This window comes from Sinohyriopsis cumingii, chromosome 10, assembly GCF_028554795.1.
Source record: "Sinohyriopsis cumingii isolate HCF-2022 chromosome 10, ASM2855479v2, whole genome shotgun sequence".
In the NCBI taxonomy this organism is placed as follows: Eukaryota; Metazoa; Mollusca; class Bivalvia; order Unionida; family Unionidae; genus Sinohyriopsis; species Sinohyriopsis cumingii.
The window spans coordinates 101,361,856-101,385,617 of NC_142970.1; positions in this window are offsets into that span (position 1 = coordinate 101,361,856).

Below are 23,762 nucleotides of genomic sequence, written 5' to 3' on the forward strand. Positions count from 1 at the left end.
TATGAAACGCACTTTGCGGCAGCAATTTTTGTTCAGTCTCTTATTCCTGATGTTGCCATCCTCGTGACACACGTAATTGCAGAACACAGAGTGAGTTCTCAGATGTCCATGTTACGTATTATGATATGTTATGATTTGATATTTTAGATTTAACATAATTCACTGTATCGTTGACCTGCGTAACTGCCGGCGTGATGGCATCGGTAAGCACATCATGGTATGAGCGTGACTATGGTGAACTTAATTATGAGTTATGGCAAGCTATGTGTTCGAAACATCAAGTAGTCTTTTATGGAAGGCCGTTCTGAGCGCAGAAAACATATGTTATAGAAGGTCGTTCTGATCACAGAAAACGTCTTTTTTCGAAGGCCCTTACAGAGCACACAAAAACAAACTTTTATCGAAGGCCGTTCTGAGCACACAAAACGTCTTTTATCGAAGGCCGTTCTGAGCTCACAAAGCGTCTTTTATCGAAGGCGTTTCTGAGCTCACAAAACGTGATCATTTTCATTAATAACGTCCTGATCGAAACGGTTTGTGATCTTGTTCAATCTGATTATGGGTAATGTTTCGTTTTGTTCTCAGAACGACAATGCCGTGTACTATTTGTAACGTTAGCGTTTAAACTCAGTTATGAGAATGTAGTTTTTTTATCATGAATGTTATTCTTCTTTCACACCTTAGCAAACAAATATAGTCTTTAGTATTTATGACATTTAAATAAAATTCTTTGTGTCTTTTCAGAATATCATTCTTGCTGTTCTGCTCATTTCGCATCACTGGATCTTTCTTTCCGCCAGATTATGCCGTGCTCCTGAATTTGCCAGACCTAGAAGCGGTGTAACAGGCATACACAGTGCCAGTCACGTAGAGTCATGGCAATGTCAGCAGGAAATGATTTGGAGAAATCTCGGAGAAAGTTTCTTTCCACGTTTTATCACTGAGGTCCGTTGTTCGAATCTAACTTGCCTAGGTGGACAAGGATCTTGCAGACCAGTCAACATAAACATGAAAGTGCTGAAAGAAAAAAGCGACTCCGATTGCTCTGACAACCAGATACCCAAAATCTTGAGGAGCAAGTGGGCTTTTCAGGATATTTCCGTGCCAGCGTACTGCGAATGTAGTTCCGTGTAGCTTGTACATATTAGATCGGTCATAGGCAACCATCTAAAGTGAAAACATATATTTTTAAACGTTTTGATCTAATATAAAGGAAAACAAGACATATGTGAAAATTACTTTAGAATCACACTGTTAAAGGAAGTGGTGGTAGAGATTCAGTTGGTATCAATATTTTAGGGTCCTGCGAGACCTAACGCAGAAAAAACAGAATTTTCTAACATGTTTCAGTTTAAATAATAAAATAGTCAACTGTTTATGTTTTTAATATGTGAAGATACCAATAAGAACACGGTTGCCTCTAGACAAAATATTAGGATTGTTCAGAGCATATTGTCCACGTTTCATTATCAAAGCATGGAAAATGTATGAATTATTTGAAATAAATCTCTGCAAGTTTAATATGAATAATGGTATTATCTTTTTGATGACAATTACCACTCCCACCTCCACCCCCCACAGCAATGCTATTTCTTGATTACATTTTTCACTGAAGTTTAACAAACTGTATGAATAACTACCTATCAGATCTCCTTTTGAAATAAACCATTATCATGCAATAACGATTGCTTAAAATTATGGAAGAACAGATTTCATTATAGTTGACTTCATTAAGGTCATGACCATGATATGTATATCTGTAAATACATTACTGTAAGTAAGTTCGGTCATATCTTGAAGTTTTGGCTAATATAGAAGTAACAGCCTATCTTGGAATTTGTTCGAAAGGTCGTGGACAAGCTATGTATCATCAATTAATTAATAAACTCCAGTGAAAGGCACCGAAATACCTTCATCTCATGTAAGTCGAATCACATTACAAATCGGTCGTTATATGTTCTCGTCGACCGACCCGGTGGCCTAGTGGTTAGAGCGTCCGCCTCGGATGCGGGAGGTCGTGGGATCAATCACCGGCCGAGTCATACCAAATACTTACAAAAAATGGTACTAACAGCTGCCTCGCTTGGCGCTCAGCATTAAGAGGTTAGTGTTAGGACCGGTCGGCCTGGTGTCAGGATAATGTGACTGGGTGGGACATCATGCTACATGTCTGCAGCATGATGCCCCAGTGCTATACATCACTATAAACTGCCACACTGCAGACATCTTAGCGATATGACTGAAACATTGTTAAAGCTTCTTTAAAAATTCAAATCACACACACACACCCGCACATATTTTCGTGTACATGTCAACTGAGATAAATCTATATAGCTTTGATGTAAGTATTGCTGTAAATAATGTATGTCATGAACAAAATATTACGTAGGAATAGTTGTTTGTTTAATTCCAAGTAAAAATACAGAAAATAACATTTTCAATAATTATCTAAAATTCCATAAATCGGACTGTTTATTACCAACATGTTACGTCTTTATACATAATTATGAATCCATTCGTTGTGTTTGTTAATTATGATTTTTCTTCCTTGAACTATAGCTGCGCCTGTCGTTATATATAATTGTAGTAAAAAAGCTTCATTTATTTTAAACACAAACACATGACTTCGGTGATCATGTGTTAAATGTGAGAACCTTTCTCTCTACAACGAACCATAGTGAACAGCTGAGCTTACTAGATTCGTGTAGACTTGTCAATTGTACGTGTTAGGAAAGCAACTGCTGCTATGTTGAGTTTGAATCTATATTCAGTATTTCCGGTTCATCACGTTATCGCACATAAACTGTAAATCGTGTTCAGATGTAATGTATGAGTTTTCCTTTACATACTTGTCGACATTTTGTAAATTTTCCTTCAAGAGCAACATATTGTTACACGCACACGGGTATTTACTTGACCGAGCGGTTTTCAAACCCTGGCGCGATTCTCGCTAGAAGTCATAAGTTTCCCCGACTTTCCAAAGACTTCCATACAACCTCAGTTGTAAATCAGAAAGCCCGACGTGTCCATTCTATACCTAAATTTTACTCTAATTAATGCAAGACCACAGATAAACCAAACTGTCAACTATCTATCAACCGTACATCTGCGTGTTTTGGCTTCATTATGTTTCCGTACCACCAACCGTTCACGCCTTATAACATATATGAGTACTCCCTAACAATGGGAACTATTTTAACTCCGCCACCTTAGGCCAGTCAATGTATGCTTTCCAGGCACATTTCGCCGATATAACTGCACCATATTCGCCCACATGGCGACATAAACGGTGTCTGTCAAGTCCCTTTTTATTTATTCCCTTGTGTAATTTACCGGTTTAATACCGTAATTACTGTCCTTGCAGTCACGCTACCAATGAATACCACTAGATTTTAATATGTACTATTTTACGACAGGGACATTCATTCGGTTTTGGTCGGAATTCACTACTAGTGAACCAGGACATCATGGAAACACACTAACACTTCACCCCGTGACGTTTGCTCCTATTAATTAGCTCATTAGTTCGGGCCAGGAATATTTCCATGGCGCCGAATTCCAATAATCAAACAAGTAATCACACAAATCTAAGAATTGCTTAAAACGGGGCACTACAACCAAGTGCACATACTCTAAACTTACTACATTATTATATTAATGACAACAAGTAATGTGATAGACAAACTTTTAAAGTTTGGTTACTGTTCTTGGTTTTGGACCAAAGCGTCTACCCAACATGAATATCCTCAGATCACAAGTGAGTGCAAATCACAAAATCTTGACTTAATAATAAAAATACTGATACTTGTGTCTTGACTTAATGACACTGCAGGTTCGAATCACATTCGCGGAAAATAATAATTTAAAAACAATAATTAATGACACGTTGAGTTCGGTTGGTTATACATTAAAATTATAGTCAATCTTACAGATTACTGTTGCTGTCATTACGATCTAGCCATTATTCTTTGAGAGGCGATTAGGGCTGAAACAAGTTCCAAACATTTCACGCTGTTCGTTGGTTCATTTTCGGTTGCCAATTCAAATAGTCGTAATTGGACTGAAAGAAATTCGTGTATAACAGCTTAATATAATAACCTCAGCGGCGTGCTTTTAATCTGAAGGAAATGTTGACTCAGGCACAGTTTGAACCAACACTGCTTTATGATATGTATGTGTGTGTGTGTGTGTGTGTGTGAAGACACCAAATCATATGGCGAATAACAGTCTTTTCATCTGCGCTATATCAAGCAAGGGAACGTGCGTGTGAGGTTTCAAAATTTTACATGACAATTTCTTCATGAACAAAAGCTTGAAATGTGTGATGTTTCGAACCTAGCTGGTTTCAACTTGACGCTGACGCTGAATAATATATTTCTGCTCACCTGCTCACAACCCAACTTTAGTTCCAAAACCAGGAACGAAAACGAATCTTACTGAATAAGCCGCCTTAGAACATTGAAACAAAGCGGTTTAAATCAAGAAGACTAGAAAAAGACAGCCACGTACAAATAAAATCATCATCTTTTACAAACCCGGTGAAATGAAATGAATCGATCCTCATAGAATATTAACACCGCCCCAACCCCGGCGAATTTTATATGGAAAAAATGAACCTCCCCCTTGTCATTATTCGTGATATAGAAAACTGACTTTTTCATAAAAGCATATAATACTATGCCCCCATGCTGCAATGTCTAAAAATTGTTCATGATATGGCAGAGTTTGTGCGGACGTGGCAGTGGCAACGTTATTGTCTTTTGAGATGCTGAACTGGTTTATATTCGTAAAGTCTGGAAAGACATGGCTTCCTGGAAGTGAGAGTCTTTCCGAGAAATCAACTCAAAACGTATTCTCACAGTTTATATCAAATTTCACTGCATCTGCTGTGCTACAGCATCTATATTTATATAACCAATGAAAATAATTAAAATAAAATTAAAAAACAAGCTTTGCGGAGTTCAAGGTAGAGAGCTTCGGACTTCAGTTTGAAAGGTCGTGGAAATGTTATGTATCATCAATTAATTAATCAATTAATTAATTAATTAATTAATTAATTAATTAATTAATTAATTTATTAATTAATTAATTAACTAACTAACTAATTAATTAATTAATTAGTCATCATTATCAAATAATGACAGCGACTGAAACAAAAGCGAACGGGACATGGCAACTTGTCTTTGCAATCGTTTTGTCTTAACATAGCTAGACAAGATGTAGCACAAAGTCCGGGTAAACTCTCTGTTTCGACCCCGGTTTTGGGATGATACGCTGAAGCCATTGTATGTTCGATCTCCATGACTGACAAGGTGGGGGGGGGACCAGGGATATATCCCAGGTCCCGGCCCAGTTAAGTGGACCTGGCCGAACAACACTTTTAAGCTGGATAAAAGACCTAACCAATTGCAAGAGGCTCGACTGGAAACAAATCAGCGTGCAATGGAACACAGATTTCAGTTCCAGAGCTTCACCAAGACCTTATTACTCACTGTACACTTTCGCCAAAACAAACACAGGAAACCACACTATGAGTTCATATTGTAAATAATAAACAATTGCCTTTAAATCCATATCAAGAATGTCTTAATCTAACTCTTGTATCACCACCAAAAGGAGACAGGAAACGTTTTCTAAAAATATACTGGGACTACATTCGTGGCACAGGCACTTGATTCTGGTGAAACTAATATGTACACTCACCATGGTGAGTGTACACAATAGTTTCCGCCTGTGATTCGTGGGTACTGAACACTATTGTGTTCTGTTTCCAGATGGTGTTAAACCCAAAACAACATAATCTGGTGATGTGAAATGTAAATGAGTGTGGGTGATGATCTATACTGTCAAAAATACTGATACTTCACTTGGAAAGCTTGGTAGCTGTGGATTATTATTTAGAGGCAACATAAATGAAATTTGTTTGAAATGCTTTTCCATAAAGATTTTATTTTAAAAAATATTCGTAATGTATCCGAGCCATGGCAAATCTTCCGCATCGCCCTGTAGGCTGATCCTTAGCGTCTTTGCGACAACTTAGGAGCAAAACCGAAGCTACTCGGTTATCGTTCCCCGAAATCTTTGTTGTGAAATGGGGTTACGCTAATATCAAAATTATTACGAAATTTTGTGATTATTTATCGTGTCCTGGGCAGCTTTTCAAAGTTAGTAATGTGGGACTTCGTGTGTAATTCGATAAATGTTCTGACCATGTAAAATATATGCCAGTATGAACTATTTTGTATGTAAGAAGTGTGTGTGTCAAGCACAGGCACTTGAGTCTGGGGAAACTAATGTGTACACTCACCATATTACATATGGTGAGTGTACACATTAGTTTCCCCAGAATCAAGTGCCTGTGGTGGGAAGGGTTTGTACAAAATAAAGCTCGAATGCAATATAGGTATAGTGTACATGTCGGACGTGGAAGCAATTTGAATAAATGTAGTCTTAAAATGTTCCTAATGGTTCTCGGGGCCTCGAGTGGCCGAGTGGTCTAAAGCGCTCTCCGTTACGGATCACTGCCATCTCACCTCTATCTGCGTGGGTTCGAGTCTAGGATTAGGCCAATGTGGGTATGTGAGAAAGCTTGCCAGTAGCTTCTCGTGGGTCGGTGGTTCTTCCCGGGGTTTTCCCGGGTTCTTCCTCTACCATTAATACTGGTCGCCATGCATAGCCTATCGTGTGCTGAAAAATGGCGTTAAACCCCACAACAACAACAATCCTAATGGTTCTCAATTTCTGCTTGTGCTTAGAAAAAGTGGCGATAAAATGTTTCCAGTACTCGGAAGTATAGTATTTGCTTACCCTCTCCTTTTCTGTTAAAAAAATCATGTTAAGCGGGGCACAGGTTCAAGAATTTGGTTACATATGACACAAAAGTGTTGGGATCCCTCACTCAGTGTGCAACACTGGACATTTCAGCTAAAGATCAATAAAGCATTTATTAGACCTGTGCTTATAAATTAATGTACACCAGTGCAGGTTTTGTTCAGCTGTGCTTACAGTAGCTTTTGGTTGGACACATTTTCCCATTTGTTTCTAACATATCTTTATATAAAGACCTCTTAAATACATGGTATACAGAAAATAATAAAAATCACATTGGTTGTCTTAAATCAGACTTATGGGAAAACTTGTGTGTATCCACTGTTCTGCCTATTCTGTTGTCCACTGCCAAGCATTCCCCTCCATAATTAAAAAAAAATAAAATGTTAATAAAAAAATTCCTGCAATTGATTTGTGCATCTAACTGAGCTGGTTTTGCCCAGTATTGAAGTATTTCATGCATTATATATACTAATCATTATAAATAATATAACTCAGTTATCTTGATTACAAAAATCATTGACATAACCTGATTCCGAGATATCTGCGTTTAGTGGAAAATCTACTGCAGAACAAAGAACATGCATCTGAAGTACAACAATGAGGACATCCACTACGGCCACCATAGTGTCCAACTTAACAATCGTCATTACTACTCCACCTGAATTGATAATCATATCAGTATGGAGTTTTCACAAAATGGACTCTTACTGTGTCTAATTGGATATAAATATAAATAGTGCAGAGCAGATTCCAATATGGTAACATTGCGACAATATGGAAAATGCTGTTGTTGCTGCTTCTCCTGCATATAAAGTCATAATCAGTATAGCTTTTTCACCAGAAGATTCCTCGTGTTGTCCAGTTTGTAATGAATAGAAATAGATATGATCTGATGTCAGTATGGCTTTTTCACTCCTCATGGTGTCTAGTTTGTAATGAAAAGAAACAGTGATTTGATGTCAGTATGGCTTTTTCACCCCTTGTGGCGTTTAGTTTGTAATGAATAGAAATAGTGATGCGCTGATGTCAGTATGGCTTTTTCACTCCTCGTGGCGTCTAGTTTGTAATGAATAGAAATAGTGATGATATGCTGTCACTATGGCTTTTTTACTCCTTGTGGTGTCTAGTTTGTAATGAATATAAATAGTGATGATCTGATGTCAGTATGGCTTTTTCACTCTTTGTAGTGTCTAGTTTGTAGTGAATAGAAATGGTGATGATCTGATGTCAGTATGGCTTTTTCTTTTCTCGTGGTGTCTAGTTTGTAATAAATAAAAATACTGATGATTTGATATCAGTTTGTCTTTTCCACTCTTTGTAGTGTCTAGGTTGAAATGAATAGAAATGGTGATGATCTGATGTCCGTGTGGCTTTTTCATTCCTCGTGGTGTCTAGTTTGTAATGAATAGAAATGGTGATGATCTGATGTCATTATGGCTTTATCATTCCTCGTGGTGTCTAGTTTGCAATGAATAGAAATAGTGATCATCTGATGTCAGGATGGCTTTTTCACTCCTTGTGGTGTCTAGTTTGTAATGAATAGAAATAGTGATGATCTGATGTCACTATTTTTTTTCACTCCTCATGGTGTCTAATTTGTAATGAAGATAAATAGTGATGATCTGATGTCATTATGGCTTTTTCATTCCTCGTGGTGCCTAGTTTGTAATGAATAGAAATGGTGATCTGATGTCAGTATGGCTTTTTCACTCATTGTAGTGTCTAGTTTGTAATGAATATAAATGGTGATCTGATGTCAGTATGGCTTTTTCGCTGATTGTGGTGTATAGTTTGTAATGAATGGAAATGGTGATCTGATGTCATATGGTGATCTGATGTCAGTATGGCTTTTTCACTCCTTGTAGTGTCTAGTTTGTAAAGAATAGAAATAGCGATGATCTGATTTCATTATGGCATTTTGATTCCTCGTGGTGTCTAGTTTGTAATGAATAGAAATGGTGATGATCTGATGTCAGTATGGCTTTCTCACTCCTTGTGGTGTCTAGTTTGCAATGAATAGAAATAGTGATGATCTGATTTCATTATGGCATTTTCATTCCTCGTGGTGTCTAGTTTGTAATGATTAGAAATAGTGATGATCTGATGTCATTATGGCTTTTTCACTCCTCGTGGTGTCAAGTTTGTAATGAATATAAATAGTGATGATCTGATGTTTGTAATGAATTTAAACAGTGATGATCTGATGTCAGTATGGCTTTTTCACTCCTTCTGGTGTCTAGTTTGCAATGAATAGAAATGGTGATGATCTGATGTCATTATGGCTTTTTCATTCCTCGTGGTGTCTAGTTTGTAATGAATATAAATGGTGATCTGATATCATTATGGCTTTTTCACTCCTCGTGGTGTCTAGTTTGTAATGAATAGAAATAGTGATGATCTGATTTCAGTATGGCTTTTTCACTCCTCATGGTGTCTAATTTGTAATGAAGATAAATAGTGATGATCTGATGTCATTATGGCTTTTTCATTCCTCGTGGTGTCTAGTTTGTAATGAATAGAAATAGTGATTATCTGATGTCAGTATGGCTTTTTCACTCTTTGTAGTGTCTAGTTTGTAGTGAATAGAAATGGTGATGATCTGATGTCAGTATGGCTTTTTCTTTTCTCGTGGTGTCTGATTTGTAATAAATAAAAATATTGATGATTTGATGTCAGTTTGTCTTTTCCACTCTTTGTAGTGTCTAGGTTGAAATGAATAGAAATGGTGATGATCTGATGTCCGTGTGGCTTTTTCATTCCTCGTGGTGTCTAGTTTGTAATGAATAAAAATAGTGAAGATCTGATGTCGGTATGGCTTTTTCACTCCTCGTGGTGTCTAGTTTGTAATGAATATAAATGGTGATCTGATACCATTAATGCTTTTTCACTCCTCGTGGTGTCTAGCATGTAATGAATATAAATAGTGATGATCTGATGTCAGTATGGCTTTTTCACTCCTTCTGGTGTCTAGTTTGTAATGAATAGAAATAGTGATCATCTGATGTCAGTATGGCTTTTTCACTCCTTGGGGTGCCTTGTTTGCAATGAATAGAAATGGTGATCTGATGTCAGGATGGCTTTTTCACTCCTTGTGGTGTCTAGTTTGTAATGAATAGAAATAGTGATGATCTGATGTCTTTTTTTTCACTCCTCATGGTGTCTAATTTGTAATGAAGATAAATAGTGATGATCTGATGTCATTATGGCTTTTTCATTCCTCGTGGTGCCTAGTTTGTAATGAATAGAAATGGTGATCTGATGTCAGTATGGCTTTTTCACTCATTGTAGTGTCTAGTTTGTAATGAATATAAATGGTGATCTGATGTCAGTATGGCTTTTTCGCTGATTGTGGTGTATAGTTTGTAATGAATGGAAATGGTGATCTGATGTCATATGTCTTTTTCACTCCTTGTGGTGTCTAGTTTGTAATGAATAGAAATAGCAATGATCTGATTTCATTATGGCATTTTGATTCCTCGTGGTGTCTAGTTTGTAATGAATAGAAATGGTGATGATCTGATGTCAATATGGCTTTTTCATTCCTCGTGGTGTCTAGTTTGTAATGACTAGAAATAGTGATGATCTGATTTCATTATGGCATTTTCATTCCTCGTGGTGTCTAGTTTGTAATGATTAGAAATAGTGATGATCTGACGTCATTATGGCTTTTTCACTCCTTCTGTTGTCTAGTTTGTAATGAATATAAATAGTGATGATCTGATGTTTGTAATGAAGATAAATAGTGATGATCTGATGTTTGTAATGAAGATAAATAGTGATGATCTGATGTCGTTATGGCTTTTTCATTCCTCGTGGTGTCTAGTTTGTAATGAATAGAAATAGTGATTATCTGATGTCAGTATGGCTTTTTCACTCATTGTAGTGTCTAGTTTGTAATGAATAGAAATGGTGATCTGATGTCAGTATGGCTTTTTCGCTGATTGTGGTGTATAGTCTGTAATGAATAGAAATGGTGATCTGATGTCAGTTTAGCTTTTTCACTCACTGTATTGTCTAGTTTGTAATGAATAGAAATAGTGATGATCTGATGTCAGCATTTCTTTTTCACTCCTCGTGGTGTCTAGTTTGTAATGAATAGAAATGGTGATCTGATGTCAGTATGGCTTTTTCCACTCCTTGTGGTGTCTAGCTTGTAATGAATAGAAATAGTGATGATCTGATGTCAGTATGGTTTTTTCACTCCTTGTGGTGTCTAGGTTGTAATGAATATAAATAGTGATGATCTGATGACAGTATGGCTTTTTCACCAGAAGATTCCTCATGGTTTCTAGTTTGTAATGAATAGAAATAGTGATGATCTGATTTCAGTATGGCTTTGTCACTCTTGTGGTGTCTAGTTTGTAATGAATATAAATAGTGATGATCTGATGTCAGTATGGCTTTGTCACTCCTTGTGGTGCCAACACAGAGATCTTCATGTTACTAAACTTGAATGGAAAGTCATATCAACGTTGGGGTTTTATCAGATGACATCTTATGATATCTAGCTGGTAGGGAATGGAAGTGGGGCTGATCTGACATTAAACATGACTGCCATGCCTGGCATCTTGAAGCTGTTATTTCTACTCATCCTAAATGCAAAATAATATCAACATGTTTTTCTTTCGCTGATATTATTTTAACCAGAAGACTAATTTTGATATCTAGTCAGTCTTGAATCTGAAGTGGTGCACAACATGTTTCTGCCACAATGAACATTTTGAAACTCTTTTTACTAATTTTCTAGAATGGTTATAATAATGAGTTTATCTTTTGATAAAAAAGTCACACGTGTCATGCTTATGCATTTATTCATTTTAAATTAAATATAAATGGTTCTTTTAAAATTTAGCACTAATTTTCTTTAAAGAAATTCTTGTCAATCCTGGTTATTTAATGATATGCACCTTAACTTATTTAAGAAACTTCCAGACAAAAGTTATCGATCTCTTAGGTCTTTTACAAAGGTGGCCATATATTAGACTTCGGTCAAGTAAAGATCACGTAGAGTGTGATCATCACAGTATAGGGTAATACAAATTTGTTTCTCAATATGTGTAGCTTTCATTGTGACATCACGGCGTGTGACATTTAATCCGTATTATACTAGATCACACCAAATATGTCTATGTACTTTTACATTGCATTTGCTATGTATTCCCTTCTCGGTACATCTAAATAATGACCTTCCAAAGGAATGTGGTTGTATAAGAATCCAAATGAAGTTAATGCTTGCAATTTAACGGTATGTAAAATCAAAGTCTAAAAATTGTCATCCACAACTGAAATACTCGGTGTTTACTGCATACATGACGTGTACGACTTCTACTTTAATGAAATCTGTTCTTTTCAAAATGAAAATGATGCTTTTCTTTCAACCAATATGACTGCCAAAGTGAATAATTTGAAAATCTTTCTGCATTCGAATATCAGAAATGGTTTCAACAATCAGCAGTTAAAAAGGTCTCAGTTTCATTTTATCGAAATTCTATTTGGTCAATACAGCACAAGACCCTTTGAGAGACTCCTGTTTTTGGATTGGACTGGGCCATAATTTCAGTTCTAATGAAAAGTCCGGTTATTCTTGTTGAGCATAGTGTATTCTAAAACTGACATTGCAGGGAGGGATATAACCCAGCCACCCATTTTAGTGTTTGTGTGCTTATGTGATTTGGATTTTTAACGTAGCTTTAACAAATTTTCAGCCATACAGTTTATCCCCCAGGGGTGTAAATTTGAGGTTAAAAAAACCCGTTGGTGTCACAACTGTGGTCAAATAAAAATGTACCGACAAATTTTCATCTGACCCATATTTTTCCAGCTTGAAATAGGATATTGAAACTTGCACAATATACTCTCTCTCTCTCTCTCTCTCTCTAAACATACAAATAAGCCAACATGTACAATTAGCAAACAAATGCATTGTCCATTGAAAGATTAATTTTATTAGTTCGTTTTTCTTTTAAAGTCAAACTTTTAACAGTCTCCTTATAATCTTGTTGAAGCAATATTATAGACCAACACATACATATAAGCCAATACAAAAAGCCCAAAAAATCTTTTTAACGAAATGGCAGTTAATTTACTGCCTGCCATAAAATGTGTACTATCATCGGATTCATTGTACTTCGTCCTAGAATACATTTATCCAAAAATCAAAGAGGCTAATGATTCATCTTCTTTCTAATAAGTTACACTTGAACTTTAAGATCTTTCTTTTATTGCAGCAATGTTAAAAACCAATAAAATCTGCAATGACCCCTTGACTTGTTATCCAAATAACGCATTTGACTCTGCAAGTTTACTTATTTCTTTGTTGTGAAAGAATGTCATGGGTTATAATGTGTTCTCCAGATATACTGTGGCAAACGAGGGCAGATTTTGTTATAAAATTCTTAAACCCTGTCACGAAAGGATTATTCACTTTTGCAGACTTCGCAATCACGCAATCAGAAGTCACACCAGTAATCCTAATAGATGTGCTGTATTCCAGTCAAGGGAATTATTTTCTCCATTTTTCATTAAAGTTAGATCCACGGTTACTCATTTTGTGTTCTGCTTCTTTCACTTTCTTTGCAAATGATTCTTAGTGCACGACGTTTTAATCACTTTCTAGTGCAACAGGCATTGAGACCTGACATCTTGCAGAGATCGATAGAAATAGCGTGAGAGCTCGCGAGAAATGGGAAAACTCCTCAGTCATAGCATTGCCTAAAGCTAGTCTGGTTCCCTTTTTCGTATACTCCCTGTGTTGCCCTCCGCTATACGAATAGAGGAGTGTAATGCAGAGGGCAATAATAGCAGGGAACCAGTCAGTGCCTATGCGCAAAGGATAAACAATGCCATCCCTCATCCAAAGCATTGGATATTAAATAAATCCTGATTGCATTATGCGAATCCTTTGCATCAAGAAAACGCACGGCAAAAAAATGTGTGCATCAATTTTCTCCAGCACACAAATATGCATAAAGGGAAATACTGGTCATATCACTACGATGTCCGCAGTTTGGCAGTTTATAGTGGTGTCTAGCACTAGAGCATCATGCCGCAGACATGTAGCATGATGTTCCACTCTGTCCCATTATTCTGACATCAGTCCTAACAATAACCTCTGAATGCTAAGTGCCTAGCGAGGCAGTTGTTAATATCATTTTCATGAGTCGATGGTATGCCCACACCTTAGAGAAAAAATGTACAGTTGTAGGATTCAAGAAATTGATGCCCCATGATACATTACAGCAAGCTAAAGGTTTTGGACAAGAAATGAGAGGTTGCAGGACTTGATGTACCAGAATGTTGTGAAGAACATGAAATACTGTCTTTTGTACTGGAATGTAGCATAATAATAAAGAAATTGATAAATCAGTAAATAAAAAAAAATTAATAATTTATTTTCATTAGTACTTCAGAAAAGCAGTGCTAATGTGCAGATCGATTCAGTTGTAAATTATTTAACAACTCCACATATTAAAAATTCGAAGTTTTTAATTCCTCATTGTGGAATTGGATTTGTTTTTATTTTTTTAAAATAATCTTAAACAATATGATTGACTCCATAAATTTATAAATAAAGAATCCATGTGCCAACTATTTTTATTTCCATGTTATTTTCCAGATCAGTTCATTTAAAATTAGTATAGGAGCGGCAAGGTAGGCAGTCATGGCCAAATCAGCAAGCATAAAACATTTACCCTTGCTGTGTATCATACAAATTACCAACATCCTTCATGTTTCTTTATTTTCATTGAAAAAGCAGTAGAATACAATTGAGTAATTTTATTTCTGTACGTGAACTGCACATAAGAGTTCGATTCTTGTGCAAGTCAAGTGATGTTATGCTTGATTCATATACACTTTTGTATGAATGTGTCATTTTTTCAATCACTATCATGAATATACCGGTACTTATATCCATCCATCTGTCCATCAGGCCTTGGTCCAAGGCTGTCATAGTGGTACACAGTATTACGCATCTATTACCATCATCCATTTGTCCGACCTTAGTCCATGACCCATGTAAAAGTGGCCAGTTGTACCACATACCAATGATCAGAGCCATTTCATTTCTGATATAACTCCCTGATGGGTAAACCCATAATAGCCATCAAGGTAATGTAACAACCCTGGTCACCCCATGTGTAATACTGCAGGTGTATTTACACATGTGGTGTCATTTTAATTCCTCTTTAAATGTTTAAGATGGGTCCAATACATCCATTCATGTCCAAATTTGAGTAAGATTCAAGCTTTGCTGTGGTGTGTGGTTGTATATATTCTTTTGCAAAAATATGTGTGTCTAAGATGGTCTGTCTGACACTGTATTGATCAGCCAGTCGATGGTTTTCTTTGTAACATAAGCTGTGTATACACCGATTTAATGATGTGATCATATTTGGTGTTACGATTCTAAAGATGAATAGATGACAACCACGGTTGTGATTCAAGGTTGGCTCGCGTGAATGATTGAAATCAGATTAGCATGGGTGTTAAGAACGTTGGCTGGTGTGAACGGTTGAAATCAGATTTACATTGGTGATAAAAAGGTTGGTTGGTGTGAATGATTGAAATCAGATTAGTATGGGTGTTAAAAAGGTGAGAGGTTGAAGTTAGAATTTCATGAGTGGTTAAAAGGTTGGCTGGTGTGAATGGTTGATGTTGGATTTGCATAGCTGATAAAAAGGTTGGCTGGTGTGAGTGGTTGAAGTTCGATTTGCATGGCTGATAAAAAGGTTGGCTGGTGTGAGTGGTTGAAGTTGGTTGTTGTTGTAGTTGTTGTAGGGTTTAGTGCCATTTTTCAGCACACGATAGGCCATACATGGCGGCCAGTATTAATGGTGGAGGAAGAACCCGGGAAATCCCCGGAAAGAACCACCGACCCTCGAGAAGCTACTGGCAAGCTTTCTCACATATCCACATTGGCCGAATCCGAGACTCGAACCCATGCAGACAGAGGTGAGATGGCAGTGATCCGTAACGTAGAGCGCTTTAGACCACTCGGCCACTCGGGGCCCCGGTTGAAGTTGGATTTGCATAGCTGATAAAAAGGTAAGCTGTTGTGAGCGATTTAAATCAGATTGCATGGGTGATAAAAAGGTGGTGTGAATGGTTGAAGTCAGATTTGCATGGGTGATAAGGTGAGAGTGGTTGAAATGAGATTGGCTTGGGTGATGAAAGGTTGTCCGGAGTGAGTGGTTGAAATTGAATATACATGGGTGTTATAAAGGTCTGGTGTCAGTGGTTGAAGTTGAATTTGCATGGGTGATATAAAGATTAAAGGTAGAAATCAGATTTGCTTATGTGATAAAATGGTTGGCTGGTGTGAATGGTTGAAGTCAGATTGCATGTTTGATTAAATGGTTGGCTGGTGTGAATGGTTGAAGTCAGATTTGCATGAGAGATTAAATGGTTGGCTGGTGTAAATGGTTGAAGATGGATCTGCATGGGTGATTAAATGGTAGGCTGGTGTGGATGGTTGAAGTCAGATTTGCATGTGTGAAGAAATGGTTGGCTGGTGTGAATGGTTGAAGTTGGATTTTCATGGGTGATATGGGTTATTGATTGTAAACTTATTTTTGATTGAGAGTTGGTGATGATATTTGGTAAGACATGTTTTTAGAAAAATCAGCATCTGAGATTAAATAGTTGGCTTGTGTGAATGGTTGAAGTCAGATTTGCATGGGTAATTAAATGGTTGGCTGGTGTGAATTGTTGAAGTCAGATTTGCATGGGTGATTAAATGGTTGGCTGGTGTGGATCATTGAAGTCCGATTTGCATGGGTGACTAAATGGTTGGCTGATGTGAATGGTTGAAGTCAAGTTTGCATGGGTGATAAAATGGTTGGCAGGTGTGAATAGTTGAAGTCAGATTTGCATGGGTGAATACATGGTTGGCTGGTGTGATTGGTTGAAGTCAGATTTGCAAGGATGATATGGGGTATTGATTATAAAATTATTTTTGATTGAGAGTTGGTGATTATATTTGGTAAGACATGTTTGTTTTAGGACAATCAGCACATAACAAATGTAATGCAGATGTATAAGAGAAAATTAAGTGCAGATATTTGTAATGAATACTGTCTCTTGGTTTTGGTTATCAGTGCCTCATATAATCTCCATTTGTTTAGTTTACATAATTAACAAACTGGGTACAATGACTTCTGTTGCTGTGAAAGAGGAGAGTTTAGCTCCCCATGAAGATGCACCCAAAGACACCAGCATTGTAGACAGCAGTGATACGAAACAGGATGTGGACTGGACATAACGATTCTGATCAGAATACATACGACTGCATACGCTACGCAGAATGAAGCATACAGATGTTACGGCATGTTTGGATTTTATGGTAGAACTTTTCTTGCAATAGCAGCTAGGGAGAAATCAATGCAGGTTCTAGTGGAATTCACATCTTTTAAAAAATAATTTATTTTAAATTCAGATGAACATGGTGGAATTCCCTATCTGTTGTTACATGTCCTAAATTTAATTTCGTCTAATCTCCACATAGTTATAAAATGTCCCCCTACTCTATCATTTATTTCCAAGTTTAAGCTTTATAGTTGATATTACAGACGGTTGAAAATCTTCCATAGTCATTTATGTGAGGATATTTGTTTATGCATGAGCGTAATAATATTTAGTGGTATGCTTGAAGTTATTACTAGATTTTGTCATAAAAAGCAGGTTAACAGTATATTTGCTCATATACTTAAGGTTATCAGTAGATTTAGTCATTTACTTGAAGAAAATCTATATTGAGTCATTTGCTTGAAGGTATTACTATATTTAGTCATATACATTAGAGTATCTGTATTTAGTCATATGCATGAGGGCATCTTTATTTAGTCATATACATGAAGGTATCTGTATTTAATGATATATATGTCCCCCTGCGGGTCCGGGGTTGTAGAATTAGCCCAACGTGCTTTGCTACGTGTCGTAGGAGGCGACTAAGTAGAGGTAACCTGTTTGTCATGGGTTGCGTCCCGTGTCGGGGGAGGAAAGGATCCTGGTAGTTGAGCAGAGGCTTTCCAATGCACTACACTACTTTGGCCTCTACTTATCTAGATGGGTGGTCGGGATGGTCCCGGTCTCAACAAATCGGCTGGTCACGCCGAGCCCTATGATGTCTTTATTTACTCCTCACCTTATTTATCTTTCTCCTTGTATCTCTCTTGATACCACCGTTGCCCCTATAGTCTATTCCTTTATCTTTCCCTTTCTCAAGTCTTAGAAGACTTCCTAGAAGTCGGTGGCTTAATGGGTCATCAGGAGGTAATTTTACCGACCCTAGAAGGTGGTGACTTCACGAGTCAATCATAGGTAATTTTATCAAATGAGTATGGCATCTGTGTATCCCTGGCACTTGAAAAGTGTCCCCTTGTTGGGATCCATGGTGGGCGGGGAGAAAATTAGTCCTCTACCTTTTGCCAATTAAATTCCAGTTGACAGCCACTATTTGTTTTTAAAAAATACAGTAAACATAAACAAGAGCAAATTTAGAATATATGAATCATGTAATGTCCCACTTATGAGGCAGAATATACATGTTCAGTTTGAAGGCCATTTAATTTATGTGGCTAGATTGTTCTTTCTGATAGGGATATTTTTGGTATTTCATTCATCACAAGATAAATTTATTTGAAAGCAGAAAGGAATGGCATGGTGTCCTTTTTATAAGACAAATCTCACATTTAAATCACCCGTCATACTCCTGTTATTGGATGTCAGAAGTAAAAGTACAGTATATTAATGAGAACTCGTCAGCGCTAGATCAGGTCCTTCATGCTCCCACTAAAAAATATCATATACACACACAAACATTCTGTAACTTGTCACTTGAATTTTGACCATCATTTTATTCTTGTGCACATTTATTGGGTATTATGGGTACTTTGAGACACGTACTTTTGCTTTGGTGCCCTTTTGAGGAAGGTTAGGGCCCATTTGAAATTATTTGTCTCCATCGCCACCACTGTAAACTTTATTTGATCTGGTACAACTCGTGAAAGGCCTAATTATCAAAATGTTTGCAATATTGTTTCACATCAGTCAAGTATTAAATATGATTTTGTTGTAGAGGATTTGACATCTGTTGTTTGTTATCATTTTTTTTCACATCAGAGAGTGTAGTATTACTTAATTTTGTATGATACTTAACACAGTATATTGCATGAACTGCAATAGAAATAAGGAAATTAATACATCTGAACATTCCGATAATATAGCATTGAGAATTTGTTTAAAATCTTGACACAAAATGTATCCAGAATAGACCCAGCAGCATTTTGTTAAACTTTGTTTCTTTTAAGTACAGGATTCCATAATATGCGTTAGAAGGCACTAAACCAATTTGAGATAAATGTAAAAACCGAACTTGATAGCATAGTGATTACATCATGTTAATGAAATGTAAAGTTAAAAGCCATCATTTTATCGAGAAAGTGTGTGTCTGATTTAACAGATTTTGAGTCATATTGCTACTGTGTCTGCAGTGTGACAGTTTATAGTGATATTTGACACTGGAACATCATGCTGCAGACATGTTACATCATGACCCACCCAGTCACATAATTTTGACACCAGGCTGACCAGTCCTAGCACTAACCACTTAATACTGAGCACCAAGTGAGGCAAGCTCCTACTACCATTTTATAAGTCTTTGGTATGACCTCCTGCATCCGATGCGTACGCTCAAACCAATAGGCTACTGGATCAATCTTCAGAGAGAGAGAGAGAGAGAGAGAGAGAGAGAGAGAGAGAGAGAGAGAGAGAGATGAGGGATCAAACCCATGTCTTCCTCTTAATCCATTTGACGAATACAGAAATCCCCTCTATACTATGGAAATAAATTGGGTTGCATGTTTTATTTTCTTGTCTTTATAGCCAAACGCTCCAGCAGTAATAAACGGGTAACTGCATTGAAATAATTAAATATCTTAGATCTGTATTACTTATAGGATATTAATGCATCATTTCAAGCCAATTCTTTAGTAGGGAGAAATTATTTAAGATTCGAAAGGCTTAACCATTATATTTTTTGATATTATTTTATCTTGTAATGAATGAAAGAATAAAACAAATACACCAGTCAGAAAGAAAAATAAATTATGACCAGTCCCATAATGCAGTCTCAAGTTTGCCACTGTGCATGTATATTCAGCCTTGTGATTGGGTTATTACTTTCAAGGACAAAACATGTGGTTGGCATTGAAGTGTGAATTCAGTGTTTTCTTTTCTTTTTTAAAACTGCTGTCATTGGGAGTTTAAATGTACATACCTCAGAGGATTACTTTTTATATTTAAACAGTTTGATCAGTTTGCACTGTTCAAAAGAAGTTCAACAAGGTCTCGTCAAGTCAGTGTATAAGTTTGTACTGAAAACGGAACAGTAGTATTAGTACAGTTTTTAAGGCAATTCGACTATGCTAAAATTATCAAAAATTTGATTTGGCATTATATCTATTACATAGTCTTCATTAGAACTAGGACATATGTATAATCATCTGATAACGATGTAGATAAATTGGCACCTCTCTCTCTTTCCATAAACCACTAATGAGCATGTTTGCAAGGGTCTTACAGAACACCGCACCCTCGGTGGTCTTTTTCAATTACTGTGCAAGAAAGTGTGGTGTGTGAGCATTTCTTTGTGAACCACGAAGGCAACTGGCTTAGGATGCATAGAGATGGTGGAGTTTTTTCTTAATCTTCTCCACCATCTCTCCAACCCCACTGTGATGTATGTAATTCTGAAAATACATGTGAGCTGTGCTGTAACTGAAGAAGACTGGTGTATTGATGCAACAAACTAAATGTTCCATCAAACTAATTTGTTACATTATTGTTAATGTATCTTTATCTGGCCTTAGCAGACATCAAGAACGGCACAAATTAAAATATAAAGTTGCAATTTTGCATTGTCTTGGGAATGTTATATAATTATTCTACAACATTTATTCAATGATACAAGACATGTTGATTTGCAAACATATACTAACTGGTATATTTTTCACCTGATTTTATGTGCAGCACAGCTGTTGTACATTATGTATCAGTGACAAGTTATCTGTGTGCAAGACTGTTCTTTATCTGTGTTTGCTATACTAAAGTTGTACACAGCGTATCAATGACAGTTTATCTGTTTGTGCAATACAACTATTGTACACAGTGTATCAATGAAGTTTATATGTGTGTGCAATTCTTAAGTTGTGCACAGTATATCAATGACAGTGTAGATGCCCACTTTGTGGTGGGGGTTAATTGGCAGATTGTGCCTTCTTACAAGGTGTCCGCTTTATTTGGGTTTCATTATCTAGGAGATGATTGCCCTCGTTGTTATTGCCCTGACTGAATAAATGTTAATATAAAGTATGGAACTTATAGGTGGAATAAACAGAGATACGAGCAGATATATAGAACATAATGACACGAGCCCCCATACATGGAAAAATAAAAGAATTCAATCAATAAAAAAACAACTATGATAGTATATTACATTAGGAAGATACATTTCTTTTTAAAATAAATCTTTCACCAAATTCAAACACGAATATATTGATATCAACAGCCGATCTGTTTAAATTATATAATTGGTTTATCATAGAATCGAGTGAACAATCGAAGTCATTGCCTTGTACAACTCCATAACTGTATTCTGGTTCACTCCGACTTCTCTGTAGTGGTTGTGCCTCTGTCCTTCCGCTCTTTTGTTTTTCTCCTTCAACATCCCTACTGTCTCGCCTCTTTCTGGCCCTCAAACTTTGTGTGGATAGGTGGATATGTAAGCATGTAGATGCGTAGATACTTGTATCAGCAGGTACGTGGATACATCACTGTTACGTCAGAGGAGCTATTACCCGTTTTAAAATAAACAGAGAAGCAACCTAAATTTTCTGTCGGTTATTCTACTGGGAATCGATCATTACTCCCCTCTTGTTATGGGCAGATATCATTCTATCGGAATTCAGACAGATACCAAGGCTATCTGGTAAGCTAAACATGGAAGACCATAAACAAACCTAGTTTCATAAGATTAATGTACTTCATAATGGCTATTAGATCCTGACTCACATTAACAGCACACAAGACATAACAGTTCCATTCTCATCTCAGTTACTGAAATGAATGCAATTCACTACATGATTTAGCTAAGCTAATTTCAGCGAATATACCCATTCAGTTCTTTATCATACGTGAAATCATATAAGATTGGTGACTACAAATGGATTCTCGTAACTCATATCAACTTAAGTAATGCATTAAATCTTAGAATACCCAATTCTTATGCAAACAAGACGACAACTTCAACCAATTTTTCAAACTTATATTAAGAAAATTAATGGTCGAATTCTGACGAACCCAAACACAAATACACTGTATGTCATATCAAGAAAGTTGGTCAATGACTTTAAACAGATAAATTCATGCAAATATAAGCAAAATAAATTCATACAAAAGTCATAGTATTGGCATCAACAAATGATATGAAATTGATGCATATATCTCGTGTTTCAATCTATGTTTGCTTATACCACCAGAATTGTGTCCGTTGACTTTCCAGATATCAGGTCCCTTTGATAAACGTTTTACGTGAGAATTTCTTTCAAATTTACTCTTATAGATTCACCCTTGCAGGAAAAAAATAGATTTTTCGATGGGGGACTATTTAAAGCCCAAGTAATTTAGTTTTGGAAACACACCCCTTATTTAGTGTAACCAATCAGGATGGAATATATTTACCGCCTTTTATAACTAGGCGCCAAAATTTGGGGTCAGCCTGACCTCTACTTTCCCGAATGACTGTTGAGGAGAATTTCAAATTCTGACAGTTCCAATATGAAATCGAAGTTAAACATCCACATTTTAGTCATCTAACAGCTAAGTAAACAAAGGCTTAACTAAGAATCACATCCTCTCCCGACACAGACATTAGAAATCATTGCAGTATGGCAATTTAACAAGCACCTGTCCCCATCTAATTAATTGTTCTCGGGTCCAAAGCAATGTGCTTTTCATAGATTGAAAGAAATTTGCATCCTTGCATAGGTTCTCCCATGGAGAGAAAAATTAGGTATTTTTACTCTCCAAATTTCGGAGATCTGGCCTGAATTATTTACACATCCTCAGGTGAACCCTTCACAACAGACATCCCTAGTCTACTTAAGCAGTCAGCCCCTACATTCTCATTGCCATTAATATACCGTACCTGGACATTGCAAAAATCATTAATCATCCATTTGTTAACTTAGCGTGAGCTAAGAAAGGCGAGTGGTTGGTGGTTAGTTTCTAAGATAAATTTTTGTCCGTACAGGTAACATTAGAATTTAGATATTCCAAAGATAATTGCCAAGCATTCTTTCTCAGAGACTGAATAATTGCGTTCTGCAGTTGACAAGTTCCTACTACTGTATTCAACTAGGAATAAGTTTATGTCATGCTCTTGTAATAACACTGCCCCATAACATCTATTACAAGCGTCAGTATGTAAGACAAAATATCGTGTCACATCAGTCAATTTCAGTACTGCGCCTGGCGTCAGTCTGTCCTTCAACGTCTGAAATGTTCGTTCGTATGCGATTGTCCACATAACTTTCGTCGGAGCCTTTTTCCGAGTCAAGTCAGTCAATGGGCTAGCAATAATGCTGAAGTTAGCAACATATCAATGATAATACCCAGCCAGTCCTAAGAAAGATCGAAATTCCGTCTTGGTGGTCATTCGTACGGTGTCCATAAGTTGGTCGACCTTTGAACTATCTGGGATTAACGTTGAGGGTATGACCTAGGTAGGTTAGTTTTCTGACACTTAGAAGGTCGAGCGGTCACTCCCATTTGTCGAAGTTGCTCTTAAACTTTTCTCAGGAAAATGATATGATTGCCCCATGTAGCTGTCGCTAAAAGTAAATTGTTCATGAAGTTTTTGAGATTCCAGTCGC